Source organism: Callorhinus ursinus, unplaced genomic scaffold (assembly GCF_003265705.2).
Source record: "Callorhinus ursinus isolate GAN/ISIS: 27379988/994484 unplaced genomic scaffold, GSC_fseal_2.0 scaffold39, whole genome shotgun sequence".
In the NCBI taxonomy this organism is placed as follows: domain Eukaryota; kingdom Metazoa; phylum Chordata; class Mammalia; order Carnivora; family Otariidae; genus Callorhinus; species Callorhinus ursinus.
Genome location: NW_027397101.1, coordinates 21751806 through 21767797, shown reverse-complemented (window position 1 = coordinate 21767797; position 15992 = coordinate 21751806). Strand labels below are relative to the sequence as shown.

General features: G+C 43.3%; 1 protein-coding gene and 1 non-coding gene across 2 annotated transcripts in view; both read right to left on the bottom strand.

Annotated features, from left to right (window-relative positions):
* Nucleotides 1-339: 339 nt before the first annotated feature.
* LOC112836302 (small nucleolar RNA SNORA70) lies at nucleotides 340-474 on the bottom strand. The gene has a single exon (XR_003211451.1). It is a non-coding gene; the product is annotated as a small nucleolar RNA SNORA70 (small nucleolar RNA).
* Nucleotides 475-10134: 9660 nt separating this feature from the next.
* LOC141370590 (uncharacterized) overlaps nucleotides 10135-15992 on the bottom strand; it is a 109869-nt gene continuing 104011 nt past the window's right edge. Inside the window, exon 4 of the mRNA XM_073880657.1 lies at nucleotides 10135-12914. The gene's annotated coding sequence lies outside the window, so the exon portion shown is untranslated. The remainder of the gene's footprint in view (nucleotides 12915-15992) is intronic.

The window sequence follows — 15992 nt, the reverse complement described above, 5'->3', positions numbered from 1 at the left end:
TGTCCAGGGGGCCATGACTAGGAATATATTTGACCCCACAGCCATTGGGGATAAGCTGCTTTTCAGCCACCTTGTCTCCAAATTCATCCACATTAAACTTAGGAAAGCCCTGCTTCTTGGAAATGTGGACCTTCTGGCAGTCAGGGAACTTGAACTTGGCCCTACATAGAGCCTCAATCACATGCTCCTTGTTCTGCAGGTGGGTACAGATGGACATGATGACTTGGTGAACACGGACCCTGGCCACTGCACCCTGGTGCTTTCCAAAGGCACCCCACATACCTGTTTGGAGCCTGGATTGGGGATAGCATGAGGTCAGACATCAATGTCTGCTGAAAAGGCTGTCTCCAAGATCTCTTGGGGCAACCCATTCAATCAACAGGCTGCATACACTATCAAGGAGACTACCGTTTGCAGCCATTGTACACTGGGCCCCCATGTGGAAAGAGCACAAGTTATTAAAGTAGAAAACACTTTTGTTCCAGCTGGGAAATAGTCACATCTTTGATGGCCCAAATGCTCTTAACCACCTCAAGATCCACTCAGACATCTCTTTAGTCTCCATAATTCAGTAACTAAAGGGGAACAGTCAGAACCCTTGAAGACCCTGCTCGGGTACCACAGCCAGCATCTGTTCTGACTGGCTGGTGCTGGTGCCACCATTCACTCTGGCCGGTCAGTGCTGGGACCACCATTGATTCTGGTGAGTCAGTACCAAGGGTGTGTCAGTGGTTAAGAATTTTATCAGTCCTACATTTTCCCCCTCCGTGTTTTTGTTCACAGTGTTCCTTCTGCCTTGAATCATCTCTTTCACCTATTCACCTTGGACCTCATGTATGTCACAGAGAACTAGCTCCCACAACTGTGGGCGTTGGTGAAGCAGTCTCTAGAAGACTGTCATCTGAGACTGGAGCTTAAATCCATGTGGCAGGCAGTCAGGAAGCCTGGCACCCCAGGCACAAGGAACAATCCAAACCTAGTCTGCTCTTGCCTCTCACTTTGGTGAGGAGACTATTCCTCAGAAGCCAAACCCCTTTATCACAGAGCTAAATGTACATGTCTGGCCCAGAAGTCAGGAAAGCTAAAGGAGGATGCAGGGCAAGGTAGAGCAATCACAGGCTTGGTGCTGCCTCACACCAACAAGTTAAGTTAGCAGATCAGCAGTGACATGTGTGCACTACAAAATGGCTGCTGCTTCCGAATCTCCCTTGCGCCTCACCCTAAACCGAAACATAGAAGAAAGGGAATTCTGGGGAACGTAGTTCAGCCTAGCCTAGTTGACACATGGCAAAGCCATCACACCTTGGTGTCAAGGCTTAAGTCAAGTGCCATCTCTTACCTCTATCCCCCTTTCTTCTGGTCAGGCTGGAAGTTCTCATTCCCTCCTCCACGTCCCCAAAGCCCCGGCAAAACCACATGGGTGGCATTTCACATGTACGCAGCACTTTCACTGTTAGTTTGCACATAGTATTTCTACCACTAGACTGTAGGCTCCTCAAAGTGAGGATCCGAAGGTAGTTACACTGCCCGACAAGTAGCAAGGAGTTCATAAACATTCATGGAATGAATGAGGGAATGAATGAATGAGATGCTGTGGGAAGCAAGATTCAAGGGCAGCGTATTCACGATCTATTCCTACCTACCAAACCATCCCCAAAACTTAGCAGCTTGAAACAACAGTTAGCATCTCACAGTTTCTGAGAGTTATGAATCCGGGAGCAGCTTAGCTGGGTCATTCTGGCTCAGCATCTCTGGTAAAGTCAGAGTCAAACTACTGGCTGTGGCTGTAGTCATTTGAAGGGGCTGCAGGATTCAGCTTCCCAATCTCACCTATGTGGCTACTGACAAGAGGGCTTTACTTCCTCATCACATGGGCCTCTCCATGGGGCTACTCCCAACATGGCAGCTGGCTTCTCCCAGAGCAAGGAATGCAGAAGAGAGAGGCGGTGCCACACTGCCTTTTATGACTGACTCTGAGTCCTACATTGAGATTTCTACCTTATCTTCTCAATTAGAAGTGAGTCACTAAGTACAGCTCACACTGAACAGGAGGAGAGTTTACACAGAGTATGAATACCATGAGGTTTTGATCATTTAGAGGCCATCTTAAAGGCTGCCTCACACAAGTGGGAAAAAGGAAGGCTTTAGGCAGGAGACCATGCGATAGCATTCTTTAGCTGAACTCAAAAAATTAAACTCACTCCCCACTACATGGTGTGTAGAGTCACGGTGTTTGTTTGTTTTTCCTTTTTTTTTTTTTTTTTTGGTAAAGTCTACTCAAACTGAAAATAGGCCTTTAGTGTGAAGCCAAAGATTGGATTTTGTGGAAATACTTTCAAAGAAGAACAAGGAGAGGGAATCAAATTTGGACCTAACCTTTCTTTACAAAAATGATTTCCTTTGCTGCAGCCAAGTTTGATTTGGCCTCTAGAGAATACTGATGAGCAAAATAAAGGCAGTTTTGATTACACACACACACACACACACACACACACACACACACACAAAATCCTGAGTTTGTCTTGTCAAAATAAATATTGTAACCTGTCTAGAGGGTTCCAGGACAATAACAGATCTATTTGTTGAAGAGCTAATATAGCCAATAATTTATTGAGCGCTTCCTAAGCACCAGGTAGTGTGGTAAGGGCTTTACATGTATATGATTACACTTAATTCTCAAAAAATCACATGAGGTAGGTATTACTATTCCTCCAATTTTTTTACAGGTGAGTAAATGAAGCTTAGAGAGATGACATGATTTAGAAGTTTAGAGACATTACTTACCTAAGCTCACACAGCTGGCTAGTGCCAGGGCCAGAACTCAATTTTTTTTTTTTTAAGTAGTCTCTATGCCCAGCACAGAGCACAAAGAGGGGCTTGAACTCATGACCTTGAGATCAAGACCTGAGCTGAGATCAAGAATCAGACACTTACCTGAGCCACCCAGGCACCCTGGCACTCTTCATTTTTGAATGCCTCCTCAAACTGCTGTCATCATACCTCTGAGAGATACTAGGTGCCAGTGTAGGTGTCTACGTTCATTGCTTGCCATTCTCAATAACCTCTGAGGTAGATATTATTATCCCCATTTTGTGGATGAGAAACGAAAGTTCAAAGAAGAGGTTACTTGATTTAGCCCACACAGTTAACATAACAGCAGCCTGGGATTCAAGCCCCACTTTGTGTGAATGAATCAAAAGTCTGTGCCCCTTCCATCACCTTTATTACCTTCTAGTTCAGTGGTTTTCAGACTGGCAGATCAGAACTTAGGAGTGCGTGTGAGGTCAATTAAGCGTGTCCCAACCAGCACTTAAAATACTGAAGTAAATATTTCTGTTTTTAATGTTTTGAGGAATCTCCACACTGTTTTCCAGTGGTTGCACTAATTTATATTCCCACCAACAGTGCACAAGGGTTCCTTTTTCTCCACATCCTCACCAACACTTGTGATTTCTCGTTTTTGATTCCAGTCATCCTGACACGCGTAAGGTGTTATCTCGTTGCGGTTTGGATTGGATTTTCTCCGATGATTCTTGATGTTGAGTGTCTTTTCATGTGTCTGTTGGCCATCTGTGTGTCTTTTTTGGAAAAATGTCTATTCAGCTCCTCTGTCCATTTTTAATCAGATTATGTGGGGGGTTTTGACAATGAGTTGTATAAGTTATGTATTTTGGATATTAACCCCTTATTGAATATATCTTTGCAAATATCTTTTCCCATTCAGTAGGTTGTCTTTTTGTTTTGTTGATAGTTTCCTTTGCTGTACAGAAGCTTTTTATTGTGATGAAGTCCCAATAGTTTATTCTTGCTTTTGTTTCCTTTGCCTTAAGAGACATAGCTAGAAAAATGTTGCTACAGCTGATGTCAAAGAAATAGCTGCCTATATTCTCTTCTAGGAGTTTCATGGCTTCAGGTCTCACATTTAGGTCTTTAATCCATCTTGAGTTTATTTTTGTATATAGTGTAAGAAAGTAAAACAGAATGGAGGTTCCTCAAAAAATTAAAAATAGAAGTATCAGAGTGCCCGGGTTGCTCAGTCAGTTAAGCATCTGCCTTTGCCTCAGCTCACGATACCAGGGTCCTGGGATCGAGCCCCCCACAGGGACCCTGCTTCTCCCTCTCTGTCTTCTACTCCCCCTGCTTATGCTCTCTCGCTCTCAAATAAGTAAAATATTAAAAAATAATAGAAGTACCATATGATCTGGTAATTCCACTACCGGGTATTTACACAAAGAAAATGAAAACCCTAATTTGAAAAGATATATGTACCCCTATGTTTATTGCAGCATTATCTACAATAGCCAAGATATGGAAGCAACCCAAGTGTCCACTGATAGATGAATGGATAAAAAAAGTTGTGGTACAAACACACACACACACACACACAGGAATATTATGCAGCCATAAAAAGAATGAAATCTTGCCATTTGCAACAACATGGATAGGCCTAGAGGGTATAATGCTAAGTGAAATAAGTCAGACAGAGACAAATACCATATGATTTCAATCATTATGTGGAATCTAAAAAGCAAAACAAATGAATAAACAAGCCAAAAGCAGAATTAGACTTATAGATACAGAGAGCAAACTGATGGCTGCCAGAGAGTAGGGAATTGGGGGACTGGGAAAAATAGGTGACGGGGAGTGGGAAACACAGGCTTCCAGTTATGGAATGACTAAGTCACAGGGATAAAAGTTACAGCATAGGGAATAGAGTCAATGATACTGTGATGGTGTTGCATGGTGACGGATGGGAACTACACCTGTGGTGAGCACAGCATAGTGTACTGAGTTGTTGACTCACTGTTGTACACCTGAAACTAATGTAACACTGTGTGCTAACTAAACTCAGAAAAATACTGGAGTAGAATAGAATGGAAGGAAAGAAGTGTAATAGTAAGCGTTGCTTAATGAAAGTTTTATTTCAGTTATGTATGTATGTGTAATTGTGTGTGTGTGTGTGTGATTGTGCCTGTGTGAGATTGTGTGTGCATGATTGTGAGATTGTATGTGTGTATGATTGTGTGTGTGTGTGCATTTCTTACTTTGGTTGCATCAAAAGCATTGGAAAGCCTCTGCCCTAGTCACTCCATCTATTTTTTTTTAAAGATTTTATTTATTTGAGAGAGAGCAAGAGCACGAGCAGGGGAAAGGGTGGAGGGAGAGGGAGAAGCAGGCTTCCTGCTGAGAGGGATCCTGACACAGGCCTTAATCCCAGGACCCTGAGATCATGACCTGAGCCGAAGGCAGACACTTAACTGATTGAGCCACCCAGGTGCCCCTCCTCCATCTATTCTTTTTTTTTTTTTTTTTTTTTTATTCATGAGAGACAGAGACAGAGAGAGAGGCAGAGGGAGAAGCAGGCTCCCAAGGAGCAGGGAGCCCAATGCGGGACTCGATCCCAGGACCCTGGGATCATGACCTGAGCCGAAGGCAGACGCCCAACCATCTGAGCCACCCAGGCACCCCCTCCTCCATCTATTCTTAAGGTCACTGCCAACAGGTAAGTGTTCAGGTTTTAATGGTAGCTTACCCTCTATACACACTTTCCTCTGGCCCTAAGCACCTACAAAAGGGTAGTTACAATTCTTGTTCCACTTCCTAGTGTCCTTTCTACTAAAATAAAATTATTAAAGGCAACCATATGCAGTTGGTTAACTTGATCTCAACTTACCAGCTGTGGGACCTTTGTGGAGTGACGTGACCTTTCTAAAAGTAGCCTCTCTGAATTTTACTTTTCCCATCCTGAAAGTTGGGTGATTATGTTCTCACTTACATTGATTGACTGAGATCACGTGAACTTCTTAGCATAGTGCCTAACAACAATCATTAAATGAGCACCAGCTATTAAGTTATCTACAAAGACTGGAAGAGTCTTGAGAGTCTCATGTTTGTTTAAGGAAATAAAAGGGTAAGGAGGGAAATGTATTCTTTTCCAGCCTTGAACCCTCCAACTCTATGACAACAAATTAACACAAGTAGGTCTACATCCTTTCAGTTCATTTATTTAGCAAATACTTATTGAATGCCTACTGTGTGCCAGATACTGGGCTCATTTACAACATAAGGGTTTTTAAAGGTGAAATCCAAATTTATAGATACTTCTTAAAGTTGGGGTATATCAGAGGAGCGGAGTGATAAATCACTTTGGCACCTTATTTTACGATTGTGGACAAGAGTGATCATCACTGAACTCTTACATGTAAGCTCTGTCAAATGAACTTGAGCGATAATAGCCTCATTTTTTAAAGCTATGTCCACATGGCATCTGATTGATTGAATCTAAGGTCCCCACTTTCCATTTTTATAGCTTAGTCCCTTCTCTCTACATGCCACAATCAGGAGGATTGATTTTCCTTGTACATTGTCTTTTCTTCTCTCCAATTCCCAGGTCCCTCTTTTTCACTTCTATACCCTCCCCTGATCACAGACTCTCCTCTTGTGTTCTGCCAATTATCTCCAGCCCTGAGCTAGGGGACCCACATTTTTTCCTTTACACATTTCCAATGAGAGGTAGATTAGCAAGAATCGAAGTGTGAGTCTTAGGGGAAAAGAGCCACAGTGAAAGGACACTGGCTTCTAATTCTTTTGGAGCTCACCACACAAAAATTGCCTTTCCAGGCTTAAGGTGCTTGTGTGTGACTTACCACTCCTTCCCAAAGGCCCAGATACAAAAGCAGAGCCTCGAAACTGCCGGTTGATTCTCACTGAACATAAAAATGATGACATTTTAGCCTGTATTTACTATTAAAAAGTCACAAGCAGTGATGTCTACACTCGTGTGCCCCTTTAACCTTGACAAAATATTTTCACCCACATTTCCTTTTATTTCACACACTTATCTGATGCCTCCAGTGCCTCATAAAGCCAGTAAGAATAAGGATTATTTGATGTTACAAGAAACCTCTCTGTGAAGTAGACAAAACAAGTATTTTATCCTCATTTTTCAGACAAGGAAATTGAAGCTTAGAGAGATTGTGTCTTGCCCAATGTCACTTAGCTCCTAAAGGGCAGGGGATAATACTGGAGTCTGAGACTTGGGGCAGCCGGCCCTTATTGATCAGTGCATGAGGCTCAGACACATCCAGTATACCATCACTGGGGTGCAACTGCACCACTTTCCATAGATGTGGGTCTCAGAAGTCCTCAGTGGTAGAGCTCAGGCCTCAGGCAGCTCCAAAATGGTGAAGAAACAGCAACCTCTGGGCAGACTTTTCAGGGAAGCTTTGCTAATTTGCAGCAGCTGGACACTATTCCTCATTAATATTTCTCAGCATGGTGGCCACATCATTCCGCTGTGGGGACAAGGACTCAGCTCAAGTCTATCTAGTTAAAGCACCTGGATCCCAGTCTTTCAATGTCTTTGAGAGAACCTAAAAGACCTGCTCTTGAGCCTAGCAGGCTTCTAGGCAAGATGCCCTTCCCGCACCGGGATGTACCGCTAGGCAGTCAGGCACGATGAGGTCCTCGAGAACCCTATACCACGACTCCTCCTCCATCAGTCACGGGCAGCAGCCTTGGAAAGCCAGGGACTCCAGAGCTCAAGTATCAGGACCTTGACAAGGGGGACTAAGAAAAGGCCAGGATGCCCTTCCCTGCTGGGACACTATGGCACTGACTGTGTGAACAAGGTCCCAGTGATGAAGGCCTGAGCTGCCCAGGCCATCATGTCTCTGATCACAGAACAGACCTAGAGGAGCATTAAGGGTTTTGAGCAAAAAGCAGGACTCTCCCAACTGAACCAGCCAGGCACCCCGTACTGCTTTAAAGTCAGACTAAATAATCTTAGCAGTGATATGGGGCGGGGGGGACTTCATTACCTACTTTCATAGCTTTTAAACTAAACAAGAACTTTGATCATTGCTTATTAGGTAAATAATATTTGTGTTGTTCCATAACCTAGGCTTTTTTTTTCCTTTTTTTTATTATGTTATGTTAATCACCATACATCATTAGTTTTTGATGAGGTGTTCCACGATTCATTGTTTGCATATAACACCCAGTGCTCCATTCAGTACGTGCTCTCTTCAATACCCATCACCAGGCTAACCCATCCCCCCACCCCCTCCCCTCTAGAACCCTCAGTTTGTTTCTCAGAGTCCATCGTCTATCATGGTTCGTCTCCCCCTCCGATTTCCCCTCCTTCATTTTTCCCTTCCTTCTATCTTCTTCTTCTTTTTTTTAACATATAAGGTATTGTTTCAGAGGTACAGATCTGTGATTCAACAGTCTTATACAATTCACAGCACTCACCATAGCACATACCCTCTCCCCCATGTCTGTCACCCAGCTACCCCATCCCTCCCACCCCCCACCACTCCAGCAACCCTCAGTTTGTTTCCTGAGTTTAAGAATTCCTCATATCAGTGAGATCATGATACATGTCTTTCTCGATTGACTTATTTCGCTCAGCACAATACCCTCCAGTTCCATCCACGTTGTAGCAAATGGCAAGATCTCATTCCTTTTGATGGCTGCATAATATTCCATTGTATATATATATACCACATCTTTATCCATTCATCTGTCAATGGACATCTTGGTTCTTTCCACAGTTTGGCTATTGTGGACATTGCTGCTATAAACATCGGGGTGCACATACCCCTTCAGATCCCTACATTTGTATCTTTGGGGTAAATACCCAGTAGTGCAATTGCTGGGTCGTAGGGTAGCTCTATTTTCAACTTTCTGAGGAAACTCCATACTGTTTTCCAGAGTAGCTGCACCAGCTTGCATTCCCACCAACAGTGTAGGAGGGTTCCCCTTTCTCCGCCTCCCCACCAACATCTGTCGTTTCCTGACTTGTTAATTTTAGCCCTTCTGACGGGTGTGAGGTGGTATCTCATTGAGGTTTTGATTTGGATTTCCCTGATGCTGAGCAATGTTGAGCACTTTTTCATGTGTCTGTTGGCCATTTGGATGTCTTCTTTGGAAAAATGTTTGTTCATGTCTTCTGTCCATTTCTTGATTGGATCATTTGTTCTTTGGGTGTTGAGTTAGTAAGTTCTTTATAGATTTTGGATACTAGCCCTTTATCTGATATGTCATTTGCAAATATCTTCTTCCATTCTGTCGGTTGTCTTTTGGTTTTGTGGACTGCTTTTGTTGTGCAAAAGCTTTTTATCTTGATGAAGTCCCAATAGTTCGTTTTTGCCCTTGTTTCCCTTGCCTTTGGCGATGTTTCTAGGAAGAATTTGCTGCAGCTGAGGTCGAAGAGGTTGCTGCCTGTGTTCTCCTTTGGGATTTTAGGCTTTTTGATTCCCTTACTGCTGCCAATTCCCCTAAAAAGCATTGGCAAGTCATAGAGATGTTCACTGACTAGTTATGGCAATATTGGCCTTCTTGACACTGTGCTTCTGTATAAAATAAGATTTGGTTGCATTGCTTCCTCCAAAGAAGGGGGTTGGAAAGCCCAAGGAATCATTTCAAAATTCTTACAAACAGAGGCTGATATAATATGGACTCTCTACGGGCGCCTGGGTGGTTCAGTGGGTTAAGTGTCTGACTTGGTTTTGGCTCAGGTCATGACCTCAGGGTTGGGCGAATGAGCCTGGCGTTGGGCTCCCAGCTCACCATGGAGACTGCTTGAGATTCTCTCTCTCCCTCTCCCTCTGCCCCTGCACCCCCCGCCACCTCCTGCTCACACATACTCTCTCTCTCTCTCTCTCTCTCAAATCAATCAATCTAAAAAAAAAAAAAAATGGAATCTAAAGAATCCCAAAATAAGACTGAAGAAGTCTGGTAGAAAATGCTGTTTTATTGCCTAATGCATAGTCCTGCTGAAGTTGCAAAAATCAATGATTTCCAAACTCACTTGGGGGAACAGACATGCCAATTTTCCCAGGACTGCCCATGTTTAGGCCTATTTTTCCAACATTACTAAAATTTATATCAAACAGAAAGGACTTAGATAAGCCAAGACAATTTTGTTAAAGAAGACTGGAAGAGTTATACTACCTAATTTCCAGATTTATCACAAAACTACAGTAATCAAGATACTGTGATATTGGTATAAGGATAAACATTTAAATAATCTGGAAATAAACCCTTCATTTAGAATCAATTAATTGTTGACAAAGGAGTCAAGACGATTCAATGGAAAAAGGATAGTCTTTTTTTAAAAAACAGATTTATTTATTTGAAAAGGAGAGAGAGAGAGAGAGCACATGCGCATGAGCACACATGAGCCAAGGGAGGGGCAGAGGGAGAGGAAGAGAGAATTTCAAGCAGGCTCCACACCCAATACAGAGCCCGATTTGGGGTTCAATTTCGTGACCCTGAGATCATGACCTGAGCCAAAAATCAAGCCAGATGCTTAACCAACTGAGCTACTCAGGCACCCCAAGAGTGGTTTTGGTTGTTTTTTTGTAAACTATGCTGGGTACTAAATATATGCATAAAAAAAAAGTGAACCTTGACCCTTACACACCACACATTATACAAAAATTAACTTAAACTGTCTACACAAAAATTAACTCAAACTGTGTCATAGAACTAAATATAAGAATTAAAACTATTAAAATTCTAGAGAAAAATGAGATAAAATCTTTGTGACATTGAGATTCCTAAATAGGACACAAAAAACTCAAACCATAAGAGAAAAAAATTGGTAAATTGGTAAATTAGAAATTCTTCCCTGTCAAGACACTTAAAAAAAAAAAAAGATAAATCACAGATTTAAAAAGTAAAAAACAAAATATATAAGTAACCGTGACAACTTAAGAAAAACACAATTTAAAAAAAGTGAGTGGAAGATTTGGACACTTCCCAGAGTTATATGAATGAATTCCCATTTTGGTCAAGGCTCTCCATGAGGAAGTGATATTTCCTGGTGATACCCATCAAAGGCCTCAGGGAGGGGCCTTTGCCTGCTCTTCAGTAATGAGTGAGCCCAATCAGGGAACTCAACTGGGGGCCAACCATCCCACTTAGTAATCTTCTGACTTTGCTTTGGAATATAGGTTTCCTGTGGTCACCAAAAGTCTCTTAAGCAAAAATCTTGTTGGCCCTAGACAGATTATGTAATAACCACAACCTCATTGGCCCTAGGAGGTTTTGATCTATTTTTCACTTCCTCTTTTCATGGTGCTTAAATTTTCCAACCTAGTAATCAAGGCACACAGTCTGAACCACAACCTGATAATGAGACCCAAACTTCATAGATAATCCCCATCTCCATGTCATTCCTCTCTCTTCCACTAAAATACAAGCTTCATGAGGCTGTATATTACCAGAGACCAAGTGGCTTAAACAAAGTTGTTTTTTATAATAGTAATAATAATAGCAAGCCTTACATAGCACTACATCAACCTGTTCACTTATATTAACTGATATAATCCTCACAACAACCCTATCAGGGAGGTATTAATATCCCCCAGGTACAGATGAAAAAACTGAGTCACAGAGAGTTTTAATAATTTGCCCAAAGTGATACAGCTAATTAAGTCACAGATTTGGATATAAACTCAGGCTCTGGCTCCAAAATCTAATGCAGATTATATATAATTCAGCATGCCTGAGGTGGAACCAGAGATTCTGCATTTCTAATATGCTCCCTGGGGCTGCTGCTGATCTGACCACACTTGGATTCACAAGGCACTGCGCTAAACCACCTCTCTTCTAAACAGCCGGTTTACACTGGTGGGCAGTCCAGAAGTGTGCGGTGGTTCCATTCCACAAGGTGGTGTAAGGGTCCAGGTGCCTTCTTTCTTTACCTCATCCACTAGAGGTTGCCCTCATCTGCATGGTCAAAAATGAACCGCCACGTCCACACTGAGGTGTTTGGGAAGAAAGAGAAAGTGGAGAGCAATTAGCTTCCTTAAAGGCATCATCAGAAGTGACACATCACTTCTGCGCTGCCCATCAGCCAGATTTAGTCAAGGCATAAATACCAAAGCTGCAAGGAAGGCGGGTAAATTTTGTCTCCAACTGGACAGCCACTCAGCGAAAACTCAGGAGGTCCTATTACTAAAATAAAACTTTGAAAATGGATGTGGATTATTGAGACAACTAACAGTCTCTGCCCCAGTGTATTTAAAAGCCTTCGACTGTTTCATCACCTCTCGTTCTGCTTTCTTCCTAGACTGATCTAATCCAACCTCTTCCATCCCTTCCACCTTCTGACCTGCACGCAAGTTCCTTTGTGTCCAGAAAAACCCATTTCATCATGAAGTCATCTCCCTTAATTTGATGCCTCCAGAGTCCTGCTTAAGTGGAAAGCGACAGTCCATAATGCTTGCATACCCTAAAGATCATAGCTTATGATGAATACATGAAGGTTTTAAACATATGCATTCCCCCCATCTTGCTTTAGCCCTATTTCTTTAGTGGCCCATCGACTTGCAATCTCTACCTGAACCTGAAGGAAACTCCATAGAGGAGGAAATGCTGTCCTTGCGTTGATTTATTTTGATGAATTTCTCCTCTTCTTCTCTATCTGGAAATGTTAATAAGCAGCTTCTTCGCTTATCTCTATTATAACTGGAGAAGTTGTGAAGAAAATATTGTGAAGGTGATTTATTCCAAGCAGATGTGATTGGAATCAAGTTTGGGCAAAGACTGGGAGGCTGCCTTCATTTTTATTGGAACATCTTAGCCTCAACCCACCAACTCAGAGACCTTTGGACTCACACAATGCACGTATCCTGCCGGCAGTCACGGATGAGTTGGCTGGTAGTAAAGAAGGCAGTGAGGAGCCACGGTAGCTTGAATCTGTCCAGTCACTTGTGCAGGTTATACGCAAGGGCTTAGGATGGGGCGCCTGGGTGGCTCAATCGGTTAAGCGTCTGCCTTTGGCTCAGGTCATGATCCCGGAGTCCTGGGATCCAGCCCCGCGTCGGGAGCCCGCTTCTCCCTCTCCCTCTGCTGCTCCCCCTGCTTGTGCTCTCACTCTTGCTCTTGCTCTCACATAAAATCTTAAAGGAAAAAAGAAAAGAAAGAAAGGGCTTAGGAGTCCTGCATAGCACTCTGGAACCTGGATCTTCTTGAAAGAAATTTATCTTCACAGTTGGGAAATATAGTTGAGATGATTGCTTTGTTTACAACTTTTGACTTAAGCACAAAAGCAAGAGCTACCCTAAGGAAAAACAAGACGCAAGTTGGGGTCCAGCAGGATAATCATTGTTGCTGTGGCCTGGCACCAACATCTATCAACTTCGGGCTTCTGAAATAGGTCTACAGTATCTACGGAATGCAATTTATTGAAATAAATTGAACACATCCACTTTTTCGGGGCAGTCGAAATGCAGTCTCCCTTTTAGATGGGCCCAGGAGTCATCTCTGATAACCGATTTTCAAAGATGGCACCTGGCTATGTATCGACAAGAGGCTGTAGCTTTTGAATGGGCCCCGGTGGACAGCATGGCCAATCCATTTGTTTTAGCTTTCTCCATAATCAGCGAGTATCACTGCAGGCTCAGTTGGTCAGGCTGATTGATTGTAAAGACAGCCAAAATGAACAGCTCGACCAGCTCACAATCTGATTTCCCCACCATGTATTGACCCAGTCCAAGTTACATATGTTACAGTATTTGCAAAGCTGTCACTGTTCTAAAACACTTACTGGGGACTTGCTCCCGACAGGGGCTTTAGGAGAATTCATTAAAACTAGAAACCAACTCACCTTGGCCTTTTGGAGCTTTGTGGATTTTCTCAGGTGGGGAGAGGGAGGCAGTGTTATAGAGATCTCCACACTGACACAAACACAGCAGTAACAACAATGACAACACAGCACTTTCTGAGAATTCTCTTTGATGTGCTGACCTGGGCAGTCACTGGGTGAATGAAAGCAGATAGAGGACAACCTTGAATTCTGCATGTGAGTGTGTGCGTGTTTGCTTTGTTTTTGTGGATTTCAAGCTGCCTTTATTTTTGAAACCACCGGATGTGGGGAATGGAGATGGAACCCCTGGGCCCTTTCTTATCCAAGAAGAGGAAGGGCTAGCATCGGCTGGTGGAGTGGGGACTGGTCCTTAAAGCACAGGTTGTCTCATGAACTCAGGGGATGGCCTGGTCTGTCTGGAAACTGCATTTCAGACCCCTTCGCTGATTTACGGTTAGGGCAAGATGGGTTGTTTGAAATTGTGGAGCCAGCGGTTTGCTTTCATTTGTCTTTAAAGGCAACTTGTTGAATTCAGGATAGATCAGAGAGATTTCTCATTTCACTAAATAAACTTCTAAAGATAATGACTGAGCCACCCAGGCGCCCAGTAAGTATCTGCCTTCGGCTCAGGTCATGATCCCAGGGTCCTGGGATCGAGTCCCACATCGGGCTCCCTGCTCAGCGGGAAGCCTGCTTCTCCCTCTCCCACTCCCCCTGCTTGTGTTCCTGCTCTCACTGTCTCTCTCTGTCAAATAAATAAATAAAATCTTAAAAAAAAAAAATTTCTAAAGATACTGATGGAGCTCCTCAGATGGGACACAATGGGAATGTGGGAAACTCAAGGGCCAGTAAATCACTGAGCACACTTGGTGGAAATTATGATACTCTAGTCACCCGTGGCTAAATGAAGAGCAGAGGTTTAATGAGTTTACCAGGTTAAGAATGAGCCTGTGTCAGGCAGGACTCAGACTCATTAATTAGGACTCCACTCAAACCATCGAGTAGTTTTACTCACTAGCAGTACTCAAGTTTGGGGGAGGCAGGAGAGACTTGGTGACAGTTTGCTTGGGGTCAATTATGAACCACTAAGTGAGGGTTAAGAGGGGGCTGCAGTTTCAAGAAAACCACTTTAGCCAACTTTCACCACTGACCACAATAAACATGAAATTCCAAAGTCCTCGCATTTCCTAGTTGAACGTGATTGAGACCCCAAAGTGGCAGTCTTCTCCACTGCTTCTGGGGAGGGTGCCCAGATCCTGGACAATCTCGAAAATGCCTGGCTACTTCCAAAGCTGCAGCTGGTGTGGGATGGGAACTTGGCAGTCTCCATTGGAAGAGATGGACTTCCCTTAGTGCCCAAGTCCCTGAGGGATGTATGCCCCCAAACAGTCTGTTCATACAGTAATGGGAAGAGACCTCCATTTCAACGATCAGAGGTTCATTGAGCGTTAGGAACTCGGACTGTGGGCTTTGGAGAACTATTGGCTGCCTCATCCGTGAGATCTTTTTGAACCTCTGTCTCTTCATGTCCAAAATAAGGGTGATAATAACACCTAACACAAAGCTGTGTTGTGGGGATTCCATGTAATGATCAGGGTAAGGTGCTTAGTGCCTGGCATTTACTAACTGCTCGCCAAACCAAGGTGTTTGCTGTGGTCCGCCCTTGACAACAAGGTGAAAAATCACTCCTTTTCACTTCTAGTTTTAACTGTATAAAGCAATGAACATGGAAAAGAAAAAAGGAAACATAGATCTAAAATGTTTGGGGAGTTTAGTCTGGTGAGCAGCTGTAGGGACTGAGGAATAGTTCTCACATGAAGGGAGTCCATGTCCACAGACTTGCTTTGCTTTCTCCTGCTCTCTCTCTCTGATGGTCTACCTACCCCACCCAACTTTCTCTTCGCTTCCCCCCCCCCCGCCCGCCATCTCTCCACCTGTTTTTGTACTGGAAGAGCCTGGCGCTGCTAGTGTTTTCTTATAAAGCAGAGGCATCTTGTTCCCGATTCAGAGAAATTGCAAATAAAATTGCCACAGCCGAGTCTGCAATTTAATGTCTTTTATGCTTGTCCGTGACAACTCAATGCTGTGTTGAACATACTAATCTTCTGATTTGGTGTCCTTATTCTTTAATTCAAAGAGAAACAGCTGAGTTAGATGTATATGATTTGACTTATCAGGACCACTCTGTATGTACAAAAGGGACATGTGTGGAGGAAAGCCCCATCCATGGAGAGAATACTGAGGGGACAAGCTGGGGGTGGATCAAACAGAAATTGGACAATCTTTTCCTCTAAATGGAAATCTGACTGAACGACTAAGTCCAGCACCTCAGAATGGTCGTTTTCCCCTATAACTACAATACTCACACACACCATACACACACATGTGTACA